Source organism: Triticum aestivum, unplaced genomic scaffold (assembly GCF_018294505.1).
Source record: "Triticum aestivum cultivar Chinese Spring unplaced genomic scaffold, IWGSC CS RefSeq v2.1 scaffold5879, whole genome shotgun sequence".
Lineage (NCBI taxonomy): Eukaryota > Viridiplantae > Streptophyta > Magnoliopsida > Poales > Poaceae > Triticum > Triticum aestivum.
Window position 1 is genome coordinate 6,849 of NW_025227988.1, and position 12,370 is coordinate 19,218.

General features: G+C 44.3%; 1 long non-coding RNA gene and 1 pseudogene across 2 annotated transcripts; one reads left to right on the forward strand and one right to left on the reverse strand.

The window, feature by feature from the left end:
- The first annotated feature begins 1,663 nt into the window (after window positions 1-1,663).
- LOC123172921 (uncharacterized) lies at window positions 1,664-6,056 on the forward strand. 2 transcript variants are annotated; one of them, XR_006485776.1, is made up of 6 exons: window positions 1,664-1,884; window positions 3,312-3,354; window positions 3,604-3,709; window positions 4,748-4,847; window positions 5,648-5,776; window positions 5,977-6,056. It is a non-coding gene; the product is annotated as an uncharacterized lncRNA (long non-coding RNA). The 2 variants fall into 2 exon arrangements; XR_006485775.1 differs by lacking the exon at window positions 4,748-4,847 and having other exon boundaries at window positions 1,680-1,884; window positions 5,977-6,050.
- Window positions 6,057-8,397: 2,341 nt separating this feature from the next.
- On the reverse strand, window positions 8,398-9,913 carry LOC123172920 (disease resistance protein Pik-2-like; annotated as a pseudogene).
- Between the last annotated feature and the right edge of the window lie 2,457 nt (window positions 9,914-12,370).

A 12,370-nucleotide genomic window follows, 5' to 3' on the forward strand; every position in this document is an offset into this window, starting at 1 on the left:
CAGAAAGAAGAACAGTATCAGCTCCAGATCCGCGACTGCGCAAGCACGGTCTCTCTTTTTAGATGGGAAAGACTGCAATACAAAACCTTCTTCCTGCGATGACTGGCGAGGGAAGCTCCACATCTGTGCGGCACCTGGCGTTGTGGTTCGACAACAGCCACGGCCAACAACTAAGACAGTAGGGTTTAAGGGAAGGAGAAGGCAGCAATGGCTTTTTTCAATCTATACAGTTTTTTTTTCTGTACGTAATCTGGTTGGAGAGGCCGTACTAGCCATCAACATGTTCGTGGAAAAAAAATTGGTTTGAGAAAACGTGGAATATTTCTCTCCACCTCGATTGTGGATTTTTTTTTCCTTGTTTCTCATAAACTTCATGGAGTTTTCATCGGTGGATGCTTATTTTTGTTTCCACCATCGGTGGATGTGACAAATCCTTTTTTACTGGACCATGGAGTCTCTACTCCTAATGTCTCAGTTGGTAGTCTCCGTTCCGGGTTTATTTTCGTCCCACCACTTTCGTCCGGTTTTTTTTCGTCCGGTTTAATTTCGTTGGTTATTTTTCGTCGAGTTATTTTCCGTCTCACCTCTCTGTCTCCGACCGATTTTTTTATCATTCAGCCCGCACCCACGAGACGCTCCTCTCCTCCCTCTCCTATGCGCTCGATCCCCTCTCACGCCTAGGGTTCGTAGAGGTTGCGCCGCCACCGCTCGGCTCGGCCTCCTCCTTCCCTTCCCACCCCCACCTCCAGCCACACCCGTCCGACCACCTGCCGGATCCCGCGCCGCCACGCCTGCATCGCTCCGGTCTTCTCCCACAACTCGCGCATCGCAACGGCGCTCGCGCCCGCGCGGTCTCCTCCATGACCTGTCTCCCTTGCGGCGGCGGCGGCACACATGACGCATCCGACGGCGAGCTCCACAGGTCAACGCATCCTCTCTTCTCTCCCATGGAAGTCCCTCCCCTCTCACATCTCTCTCTCTCTGTCTGCGAGCGGTGGCGGCCGGCTGCGCGACAGGTCGATCTGGTCACGCCTTCCCACCATCGACCTCGCTGTCATTGAAGCATGCCACCATGCCGCCGCTCTTCTGTCTCTCCCTGCTCGCCTCCCGCGGCCAAGGAGCGCCCCAACCTCGCCATGTCGCTCGTGTGGCTCCCATGGTGCCGCCCCGCATAGCTCCTTGCTGAGCGCTGCAGGTCATGATGCCCGCCGATTTGATCTGCACAGCCACTCAATCCTCGGAACTCCCGATCGACGGCAACTCGACCGGGGGCTGGGGTGAGAAGACTTCGACAATGCAGACGAGGAAGATCACGTCGTGGACGATTGCCTCAGCTAGGGTCCTTTGTTGTCATGGCACCGTTGACCCTGTGCTGTGGGCCGGCGAGGTCGTTGAACTTGCCGAAGGCATCACCAAGCTTCTATCTCTAGGTTAGATTCAGGCACCTGTAATCTATGTGCATCATATTGCTCATCGTTAGTTCGGTTGTGCCATTCGTTTCGATTACTGTATGCCTGAACACCTAGCTTAATTAGAGCTCACAACCGCAGTAATCATTCATTTATGCTGCTTAAACAGTTTCTCATGTGCTCTCTAATTTAGTGCATACACATTTTGACTGAGTGGCGGAGATATAGAGAAATTGTTTGATTTTTGTGCAACATGACTCTGATGATTATTTTTTGTTACCTTTCCTATTTAGATCTGCACCAATCCTTGTCAGAAAATTGAGAAGTCATGGCATAGTCAAATCTGAACAAGCCGTGTGGAGCTTCGCCATGAGTCTGCGCATGAATTTGGGAATGGACGGATGTCACTCCGAAGAAGTCAGAGAATATTTTCAATGCGCAGCAGGACAAGAGAAAAGAAGAGAAGCAAAGAGAGGTGGGTTATCGCTCCTACATTGCTTACATGAACATCTTGATTTTTTAGAAAGAAGGCATAGACCCGACATTAAATTAATGACACCCTGAAAAATAGAAAAGGCAAAAGAAACACGATACAAGGTACATGGTGCTGTAGGACCAGCTTACAAGACATGAAACAAACCATGCAATATAAAAATATAACAGAGTGGATTTTCTACTCCCAGATGCACCTACACCATCCATGAACAGTAAATTCAAAAGAAAATGAAAAACAGAATAAAAAAATATGAAATTTTGGGACATGAAATTAGATCAAAAGTTTTAGCATCTTGCAAATTTTTCACCACGAAATAACATTCATGGTGAAAAATGAGGCGTAAGTAGATTCACTCATTTTGCTTCGTAAGTAGTCCATATTGAATTCTATATAAAGACTTCTATTTAGGAACGGAGGGAGTACAAAAGAAACGCCTCTTGATCGTCGAAGTCCTCAGCCACGAAGCGAAACACCAATGAGGCGTAAGTAGATGATGAACACATAGCAAGCACTGCGCAGGAGTGAGATCACGTCAAGCAATATTGATTTGTTTGATTTGATGAATATTCTACCATTTGAAATAAATCTGAATGTTATTGTTTATTATTCTTATGGAGTGTTTGGCAGTGTGAGCATGTAGTATAAGAGTACCTTATCCGTTCAGCGGGGTGCTCCAACTTTTGATGCTGGCGAAGCTTTTGCAATGATGGCTGCATCCTCCATCATTTGTTAGTCTCCGTTGGAGGTTTAATTAAACTGAAGTAAATATGCTAGATTCTTTTGTCAAATAAAAACATGACTGCCTATTTTGCTTGTCAGGACCAAGATCTCTAGCTATCAATGAAATTTTCATAGTAGTTTTTGTTGCCTTTGTGTAACCCTGATAACAGCTTCTTGGAAGGTTCAGATGTGTGGCAAAGGATTTCAATTTTCCTGTTTACACAAAGGAAACTCGAGGAAGGTTCAGATTTCTCATGCTTGGTTCTGTGCTCTCAGGGTTACATAGACAAAAATGCCTCCTATTTACACAAAGGCAACTCGAGGAAGGTCCAGATTTCTCATGACTGCTTCTTCGGCATTTCATGCCTGTGCCATCTTATTAGAAAATGTAGTTTGTTTTATAGCTGATGATGCTTGATGCTTTTATCGATTAGTAAATGCTCAGCTTTAGCTCATAAACTACATGGCAAAAGCTAATTCCGATGGGTCTGATGCAAATAATTTTCATCTTTAGACATGCCTTTAGTTGATTATTTAATCCTTTTATAAGAATCTATTTAGCTTTGTATTGTTGCAGTTTCATTATATATCCACTTACCAATGCATCTAAAGATTCAACAATGTAGAATCCAGCATCAGTCTTGGGACTACAAATTGTTTCTTCATTCCTCCGTGTTGCACTGTAGGTGATAAGGGGTCGAGGTCGTATGTTCGTCTGGCATCAATACAGTAATACACTTCACTTTCCTTTTCCTTTTCCCTTTTTCTGTTCTTGCATTTATTTCTTCTTCGCGGACCTCTCTGTCTACTGCTTTAATATGGTTCTGATTGGTGCCCTGCGTTCCAAGATATATGGATTTTTGTCGAGGTAGTCATCACATAAGTAAAATGCTATCAACCTCTCAATTTCTGAATGGATTTGTTAAATTTCCTTTCTCTTCTTGGATCACATACCTGATTTGTTTGTTGTCCTTGAAGCAAATACCATGACATGAGCTTGAAGATTTCAAAGATACAGAAGGTTGACAGAAAGAGGATACACTGATTTCAGCTGCGGACATTGAGCTGAGTCTCTCCCTAATAGGTAACTCACCTTTCAACATATTCATTGCAGAAGCAGAAACAATGGGATACCTGACCTGCATACTTGCATTCTGACATGTTTTTGCTCGTGCCGTAAAATTGGAATGATGTCCATGCTGTTAACCTCTACAACTTACCCACACTTCAGATAACCCAAGGTCTGGAACCCCAACAATTTTAGTACGTAGCAAATGTAACTTCTTCTCTAACAAAAATAATAATGAGAGGCATGTTACAGTTAGTTTTACCCTGAGAATTGATCATCATTCTGTAACCTTAAGACAAACATATAACTTGTGACATATTCATGCAGATGTGTGCTTTGCAAATCGACTGACCTTTTTTGTCTTCTGTGAATAGATGTTGAATGCTAATATAAATCTGCAATATGTCTCAGCAAAAATGTGGACTTCATAATTTGTCTTTCAATGGTGCATAGTTCAATTTTGTCTTCCTAATTTATACAGTATCAGCTCATATGCCGATTTATCTCATAAATAAGTATTCACTCTTACAACACCACCATGCATGTTTTCTACACTTCTGCAGCAGACCATCTTTCAATTTTGATTTGCATAACCATGCATATATAGTGTATTGAAGCAGCAAATGGCATTTACCGTGCTGCTAAAATAAGAATCAAAATTGAAGAGTGTATTGAACCAGTGGGAGAAGTTAATGTTCCACGGAATTGCTAATCCCGTCTCCAAGGTTTAATGTTTGTTATTGACCTAAGAGAAAATGGGTTCTGCATCTCTGATGTGATGTATTTCTAACAAACAGTGGCAAAATGCACGGGTAATTACTCTTATATAGTTTGATGCTTGAAAAGTTGTAGAGTCGGCGCCTCTCTTTGAAGTGTACATGATGTAATAAGAACAAAAAATAAAGAAGCATCTTGAGTACCATGCCCAGATACAGTGTTAATGCCCACAGCTCTATTTTGTTCCATTAGAAATACAATTATATTTTGTTACATTCAGGTAGTGTTATATCATGCACGTGTATTACAGGTGTTTCTCTCTACTTTGTGCTCCAGATTTGTTTCCCTACAATATGGCAGATTAATGTATATTCTTCTGAAGTCATAGTACATTCATGGTCTGTATATATGTTTGTATGCTGCAAACCTGAGTCCGGTAGGCAGCGGCTGATTTCTTCATTTGCTATCTTTATATTCTTCAAAGCAATTTAATTTCTTATCTTGCACCTGTGATGAACCTACAATCTAGAGCACAAGGAAACTATAGATAATTTGTTCTATTGCCTCTGTGAACTTAAGTTATGGCTTTTAAAAGTATTTAAACACCATGTCTTTTATATGGATGTCTACCTTTTCCAAAAGAATTGATATTCTATTTGGTGTAATTCAGGAACAACTGAGCTATCAAACATAATATGGGATGCAAAAATAGAAGTGTATGAGCATGTAGTGTAAAATTCGGGAGATTAGGGGAATGTATTGACAAGTGACAATTGTATTTCCTTGCGTCCTCAATGCTGCTTCCTTAGCTCACATAGCAGTTCTTTTAATACGTACCGTACTCGATTTGATTGGCAGGCTTCAGGTAATTTGTGTTTGTGTGGTAACATCAGCGGACCTGTACTGCTACGAATTACATCACGGACTATGTGCTACTTTATTAATTGTAGTTTCTTTGTTCAGTTAGTTCTCTGGAAAAAACCACTTCATCTCCCGATGTATATGTTTTTTTTGTGAATTCCCGATGTATATGTTTAATACTAATCTTCCAAAGATTGTTGTAAGAAATAACTATATTTACTATCTTATCTCATCAGTGGGCTAATTCTATAAAAGAACTAATAAGGAGATTTCTTAGCTGTACTGTATATGTTTGGAGCAGTGAGATAATTTTATCCTATATGATTTTCTTTCTCTTGCCTTTCCTGATTTCGTTTTCCCCTCCATTTTCTTCAGGTTTCAAAGTTTGGCCGCAGCTAGCTTGATTTGGAGACATTTCCTGTTAGGAGTTAAACTTTGGTTTGGAGGCATCGAGCTTTGGCTGTAACTAGCTTTGTTACTTGGTATACCTCTGTCAGCATTCAGGTAAACACTATCTACCACATTGTTTAATATGGGGTTTACTCTGGTGCCACGTGTACTATATTGCTAGATTTAACTTTAATCTATGAGTTGGTTCGTATCTATTTCGGCATAAATGTTTCGTCATACTAGGATTTAATTGGTGATCTTACTTTTGTTGCCTTTTGGTGACTATGAAATATATTGCATTTTCATGGAAGCAGGAGCCGGGTAGTTGTTGAGCGGGTTGTGGGAGAGGCGGTCGGCGAGCGCGGGCTAGACGGGAAGGTGATGCTTGCGATGGCGACCATGCCGGCGGGCAGGCAAGGTCGATTGTGTCCATCATGGTGTTTCAGAGGGAGAGCGAGGCATCTGCCATCGCGCATCTGAAGAAGTCGATGCTCGGGGCGAGGTTGACCACCGTGGCCGGCATGAAAGCGGACGGACTTAAAGGCCGGTGACAGGTTTGCCGTCGTCACACCGTCTCTCAACTTGGCGGAGAGGCGAAAGGAGATCTGTGGCACCATGAACACCTCGACGCCTGTTGCTGTGACCACGACCAGGCCATTGTGTTTGTAATAAAGATACTAATTGTATACATATCCCCCAGCTTCAAAAACATTAGATAAATATCCAACTTATTATTGAAAAATCTTGATTCAAGATAAATGGAACCTTTCCTATATACAATAAGCTTATTATTTGAAGGTTGCATTGATTGTGCTATTATTGCTGAAATAAGAGGCTTACGTGAATTTGTCAATCTTTGTATACCTTGTAATAGTGATTGTCAATCTTTATGTAGCTTGTAATATTGACTGTCAATCTTTGTGTACCTTATAATAGTGACACATGGATGCGTGAAGTTGACTGGTACTCCCTCCGTAAAGAAATATAAGAGCGTTTAGATTCACTACTTTAGTGATCGAAACACTCTTATATTTCTTCTTTAGAGAGAGAGTACTAATCCTACTTAAAAATGGATGATATATATTCAGTTATGAGTTCTTGGGTGGTGGTGGCGATCGATTTGGTTAGTTAAAGACATACGAAGATTGCCAGAAGGAAAAGAGTGAAGAGAATTTATATTCGTCGTTGCATGATGAAATCTGAATGTAACCATGCTTAACCCGTATTTCTAAATTGGAAGAATAGTTTGATCAACGTGCTCATATTTTTATTATTCCGTGGCAACGCATGGGAATTCGGCTTTTGCCCGTAGCAACGCACGGGCCTTCTACTAGTTTTCATGGGTGGAGGCTTCTATTTTTTTCTACTACTGGTAGACGTGACAAATCCTTTTAATTACTGGACCAACTTTGTTACGTAACTTTCTTTTTATCCTGGCCGTAAACCATCTAATCCAACGCTAGAAATAATATTGATGATGTGGGTTAATTATACGTCTTGAAAGGTGCCTCCAATATCCTCAAAAAAAAAGGTGCCTCCAATTACTGGACCAACTTTGTTACGTAACTTTCTTTTTATCCTAGCCGTAAATTTTCTAATCCAACGCTAGAAATAATATTGATGATGTGGGTTAATTATACGTTTTGAAAGGTGCCTCCAAATAGTAAATATAAGATAAGATTGTGAGAGCATATAGATACAGTCAAACAGAAAAGTTAAATGCTTCTTAAACTAATAAAAGAAAAATCCAGGTATTTGAACCTTAACAGCAATTGCTTTAAATAGCTCAGGCTTGGGCCTGAGACGTGTGCCGTCGGCAGCGGATCAGGCGCAGCTCCGCGGCATGCTACTTCTCCAGAGGACGAGAAAGCTGATCAAAGAGGAGAGGAAGACGCATGGCTGAAGGCTGGCTAGGAGAGAGCCGCCTTGTATCTGAGCGACGGAGGAAGGAGGCGTCGATGCAGAATTGGGGCCTCGCAGTTCGGCGCTGCCCAGACCATGCACCACCGCCCGCGTGTTCTCCGAATCGCAACCGGCCGCGGCGCGGCCATATCGGCACGTCACAGGAGCCGCCACGGGCAGAGCAGAGCGGAGATGGCGGGGCGTTGCGGAACCAGCGCCATGGAGATGCGGGCAGAGCAGGGCGGGCTGTCGCGGACGGAGCTGGGCGCGTTGAGTAGCAGGCGGCGGCGGCGGTGTTGGGGGAGACGAGAGGAGAGGAGAGAAGAGAAGGTAGCGTGTGGAGGAAGAGAAAAGGAAATAGATTCTTGCGTGAGCCCTCCGATTTTGTTGTACGTGTGATGATGTGGACCGAGCGAGGAGTTGCCATTCGCGCGACCCTTATTGGGTTTGATTCGGCCAGGTTGGTGATGCAGGCAATGGGACATATTGCAATCCAATTCGACCGATTGGACTGCTGATTATATTATAAATACTGGGACATATTGCAATCCAATGCGTACAGTGAAAACAAGTATAATAGGCATACATGTATATGAACACAAAAAGATCAATAATGGAAGTGACAGTACTACAGAAAAATAGTAGAAGTAACAGCACCATACAGAAGTACAGATTACAAGAATCAAAATGTAAAGTAGCCGTAAGTAAAGATGCAGTCTGTTTATTTAGCTCGCAAAACGGAATTTTGGATTTTTAGAAAATAATCTTCCTAGAAATACAGTGCCAAATGATTGTAGGTGAGTCAAGAGACAACAACATCTCATCCAATCTCTTCAAACAGTGATTATTTTTGGCCACTTGCTCACGTACTCCTTATCTAAATACTTGGGGGTATCCTTCAAATCTTCTACCAAGAACTTGGTTATCTCATCGGCTTGATTATCAACGCTGAGATGCACTTCTCGGAGACTACTAAGAGTCTCGATGCCATAAATCCCTTCGAAGGCCTGAAACTGCAGATCAATCCTCTCGAGTGGTGGCATTACCTCTCCTGTAACTGCAAAGCTCAGCCTTGGCACCAAAGTTGCAAAGAAGCGAAGCAGCTTTAGACTCTTGAATCCTCCAGGAGGAACAATTATCTCCCTATCAAGCTGCTTATTTTCCTCAAGGATGTCCACGATGTCCCGATCATCCTTTGCTGCATTGAGTGTAAAGGTGAGAGAAAACAATTTGGGCAGGTCCTGGATGAGCTTGAAAGTATCAGTCTTTAGAACTGTCACAGAAAGGGTCAGCTTGTAGAGGTTCTTGAGCTCCACGATCCACTTTGGAGGCCTTTCCAACATGCCAGACAGCTCCAGACCAATGAGGTATCTTGGAGGAGCAGACATGGAGTCTAGTGAGTTGATAAAATTAGAGCTCTCATCATTGATTGCAAGTGTCTGTAGACCGCAGCTGCAGAGGTACTGAATGGAGGAGCATAAATCTATGAAGGTTTTTTGACCCTCAATAATATTGAGCTTGTAAATGGCAAGTTTCCTTAGCCCAGTTAGCTGATCAAGACTTGCAGCAGTGGTCGAGCCTTCACTGATCTCGATCCCTGACAGTACACGAAGTGCTTTCATTGTCACCTTATTTTTCTATTGAGGCATCTTCAAAGCCTTCCGTGATTTTTTACTTCCCCCAAGCAAACTGCGGAGCCGTTTGAGATTGCCAAAAGTTTTGGGTAGATCTCCGACATTTGTCTCCCTTGCATCAAAAGTTTCCAGATCCTGGATCTTCTCTATCTCTGATGGAATCGTGGAAATCTCTGTTCGGCGGAGGCTCAAATACTTCAGTACAAGCATTTTACATATGTCCTCCATATGTTTATTTGTCAATCCCTTCCAACCCTCCAGATCAAACACTTGAATTATTCCATTATTGAATGAATGAAAAGGCAGTGGTCGGTCTTGGCTTCCAAATACGGTTAGTGACCGTACTTGAGACAAATCCATGCCTTCTGTTGGATTCCCTTGTTAAGAACCACTACTCTGCACAGACAGTCGACGGACTTTGTTGCTAGGAGTTGGCATCAACCAGTGCCCGCCGACGACAGTGATAAAATTTTCCTGGCCTGCTTTGGACACGATATATTCAAGAATCATATCGTGAACTTTAAAGGATCTTACCTTGCCGTTACTGTTGTGATAAACAGGGCCCTGGGCGGCGCAGGACGGCCGGCCCTCGCGGCGGCGCTCGGCTCGGCGGCAAGTCGGGCCGCTGGCAGATCTGGGCGGGGCTTCCCTGCTTGGTGGCACGGCGGCGTGGTCTGCGCGGGGCAGCGAGGCGCGGGCTCCTCCTCCTCCCGATCTGATGGCGCCACGGTGGCGCCGGCGTTCAGGCGTGCGGCGGGATCCGCGAGGGTGCTCGGGCGGCGGTTGGCTTCGGGAAGCGGTGGCGGGCGCTGGGCTCTCGGCGGCGCTCCGGCGTGTGCAGGCGGCGGCGGTCCCTGTGCGCGGTCGGCGACTCCGTCTCTGACCCGGACGGCACGGGGGATGGCGGCGGCCCGGCGTGGCCGGTGATCTGGATGCGGTGCTGCCGGCGGCTCGCTGATCTGCCGGTACTCCAGGGTCTTCCTGGTGGTGCTGGTGGTGACGGCGGCCCGTGCACGAGAGTTGGATCCCTTTGAACTGATCTGGGTGAAAACTTGCCTTCCGCTTCTACTAAGGCCGGCGGTGGTGGCGCTATCTGCGTCATTCCCTTCTTGAAGGCATCACCGTGGAGAAGTTCAAAGCCACTCTCTGCTACCTCCGGGGGAAACCCTAGATCGGATGATCGGATGACGGCGGCGCTCTGGTGTCGTTCCTCCCTTGGGGGCGTCATTCTTGGAGGTACACACGTGATCAAGGGACCAGAGGATGGATTCTTTGGTGGAGCGGTGCTTCATCCTACACACTGATGGCGACGGATCTTGACGGCGTGGCGTAGTGCAGATTCGGAGTTCGCCGTGGGAGGATGAACTCGCGCAGGAGGACGACGCTGTCGGGCGTCGTGGTGGCGTCGATGGCAGAGAGACCTGGCACGGTACATGCAACAGTACAGCTCTGAAGATGGATTGATGGCAGGTGGCTGCGGCGGCCTCATACCCGGCAGGCGCCCTGGTTGAGGAGTGCGCCGGACTGGTAGGTGCCCCATACCCGGCAGGCGTCCTGGTTGGGACCTCAGGTCTTAGATGTTTAGGTTTGGCTGCGATGTCTGTTTGGTATTAGGCCCAGACTATCTGCGCCCCTTCATCATTTGGATAGATGTAGCGACAGATGTTGCTTAGACGGTGGCTTTAGTCTTGCTGTTGTATGGCTTTGTAAGGTCTTGTGAGAATAATTAATAAAGTGGCCGTATGCATCGCCCCGATGCAGAGGCCGGGGGTCATCCTCTTTTTCTAAAAAAAAAAGATACCCATGCTCCGCTTTTCAGTTGTACATTCTATCTGAGTGCTTCCTAACTGGACACACTCTAACAGATGAATTGCAATTTTCTGTAGGCGCTTTGACAAACTGAGCACTTCTTCATATGACAGAACCTGGATTTGTTGCAGCAGAACATTTTCCTGTTAAATTCTCCTGCTTTCTTGGTGGGCCCATGACAATAACGAGACTTGTCCTGACACTCTTTCAGTTCCTACTAAAATCTGAACCCATTAGCAAGAAACCACATCAGAATTTCAGTAATAGTGTACACTCATAACCCGGTGACAACCGGAAGGAACCCAATTGAAAAGGTGCATATGGTTAGGAGATATATAAAGTGGCAGAGTTACAATGTTCAGAACGCTGGTTACAGCAGCATGGTAAGCGTGATGTACCTGAAAGGTGTGCAGCTCATGAGTAATAGTGTTTTGCTCATGTTGGCTAGCTAAGCTATCCATAATCTTTACTTATTCACATGCCGATCACAATTATACGGTGGGCCAAATAAGCATTTTAGTTCATACTAATATCTCCGCTCATTTTTTCTGGGAGTCAAAGTTGCATCTTTTTTTATTTCCCAAACTCCTGATAGAGCAGGACATTAGACATGGCTTTCTTGCTCTTGCCATACTCGGTTACTCAAACTCTTTTTCTACCGAAATTTTTGTAGTCTTATCTTTTAAGTACTTAGCTGATTCTGACCATATTCTGTAGAAATTAGGCTTGCTTATTTTAATCATAAATTTTCCCCGGAGATGGTGAAAGAGGAAACCTACAGGGAGGTTGCAGCTCTCAAATTAACTGTGGATTGCTTTATAAGCGCAAGCCTGACGAATTCGAAAATATATCATCTTGCAATCCCTTTCATGTAGAAAACTTATTATGTGGTGAGAATTGCTGATACGACAACACAACTTATCTAACAAATAGTAGAAAAGGAAACCACAAGATGTCAAGAAAGTGAATGGAAACTGAAACCAGGTCATCCGTAGATCCTCACCCTAGGTAGATGGGACCATTACAAGTAAAGAATTTAGGAATCTTAATTTGAAACATAAATTCCTGGTTAATTAACTGAATTATCATCTCATAGTTTGTAAAAGGAAAAATCAAGGAAACACTAATTTCACTCTGTGTAATAAGTGTGAGCTTTACTCCATCAAAACGTGCATTCAAATCACTACAATTATGGCTTGGTTCTGCACACTTTAACCAGCGAGCAGTTTTCCTTGGATACGTTTTGGACCATCTCAGGTCAACGTCATGCTTGATGCCTGCTCAAATCTGTAGCAGTGCATTTTTCTGTTAAGATGTACTAGAGTGTGCAGTACGCGCAAGTAATCCGAATAACTATTCACAT